The sequence below is a fragment of the Oryzias melastigma genome, linkage group LG10 (assembly GCF_002922805.2).
Source record: "Oryzias melastigma strain HK-1 linkage group LG10, ASM292280v2, whole genome shotgun sequence".
NCBI lineage: Eukaryota > Metazoa > Chordata > Actinopteri > Beloniformes > Adrianichthyidae > Oryzias > Oryzias melastigma.
This window is the reverse complement of record NC_050521.1, coordinates 18,009,651-18,011,035: the sequence shown is the minus strand read 5'-3', so window position 1 is coordinate 18,011,035 and position 1,385 is coordinate 18,009,651. Positions and strand designations below refer to the sequence as shown.

General features: G+C 31.3%; 1 protein-coding gene across 1 annotated transcript in view; it reads right to left on the bottom strand.

Moving 5' to 3' along the window:
• Positions 1 to 1,385, bottom strand: part of ergic1 (endoplasmic reticulum-golgi intermediate compartment 1) — a 20,310-nt gene that overhangs the window by 11,147 nt on the left and 7,778 nt on the right. The gene's annotated exons all lie outside the window — the stretch shown is intronic.

The window sequence follows — 1,385 nt, the reverse complement described above, 5'->3', positions numbered from 1 at the left end:
TATGTAGATAAAATGTAAAAATCCTTTTGTTAATTTGCTAATATGCAAGTAAAAATGAAGAAAAATCATGCAGTTGGATTTTACTAAGTCTGGTGCAATGTAATAAAAAGATAAATACTAAATTCTTCTTAAATTTAGCAAAGCAATTGTTTGACACTTGAATGTAAACATACTGGTATGCAACGATTGACTTTCTCCCTGATTTGGTTAAATTCAAATTCAAATTAATTTTATTTATATATCCCTTTTCATGTAATGAAACAGCTCAAAGTGCTGTACATAAAACAAATAAAAATACTAGAAAAGAAAATGGTGTAACATACGGAGCGATCCTTTAATGGATTTACATCCAAACTATAAAAGTTTAAAATGAACTCTAAAATTGAACGTTTATGGGGAAAATGGTATCAAAAAAGAGAATCTAAAATAACTGGAGCATAACTGTTGATAACATGAACAAGTTTTCATCTTTGATAAGTTTCTCCCATGAGAATTTCAGCACATTGATGCACAAAAAACCTAAACACACTTTGGACGAGTAGAAAGTTTGAGTTCTAGCCTATAGAAACCTTTGCATAGAATAATGAGCCATTAATATAAAAACTGTTACTTAACTATTTTTTTTTTTATGTAAGAGCTTACATTTATATAAAAGACCTAATTTTAGGACATATTTGCCTGCTAATGATTCTCTGTTAAACCAAAGCTTTCATTTTAAATCTATCCTAAGAAATCTGTCTTCCATTTTACTTTGACTTCCTGTTGTGGGACCCTGAATACCCTCGGCAGGATCATAATTAGAGTTTTTAAACAGAAATGCAACTTTTTTCAGTCCTTAAACCTAGTTTTTTGTATTTATGTACATAGATCAACGTGATGTGGCTCCCTTAAATATGTTACGGTTATTATTTAGAAAAATATCTCAGCTGCACCGACAGGATTCATGTTTTGAAAAATGGCGTACAAAATAGAAGAGTTTTAAACCAATGTGTGAGAAAAGTCAGTATTCCCAAACTTTCTTTGTCATTTATTGCTTCAACAACTGCCGTTAATAAACCAGAATCGAGTCAGAATTTCATCTCCGTCGCTTCATGGTCATCATTTTGTTATGTTTGTTATTTATTTTTCTGGAAGAACAAAAGTGTGATTCAGCTAAAGAGTTAAAGGTCACACATGAGTGGACATTCACCTTTAGAATATTTTGGTGGACGACAGAATTCAATATCATTTAAAGTAAAACAGTCCCTCGCCATTATACCACCACCCCCATGTTTCTCTGTTGGTGTTATGTTCATTTTCTGAAGAGCGAAGTTACTTTTATGCTAGATCTAATGAAATGCATAGCTTTGAAAAAGCAAAACTTTTGTCTCTTCAAAGTATTAGGC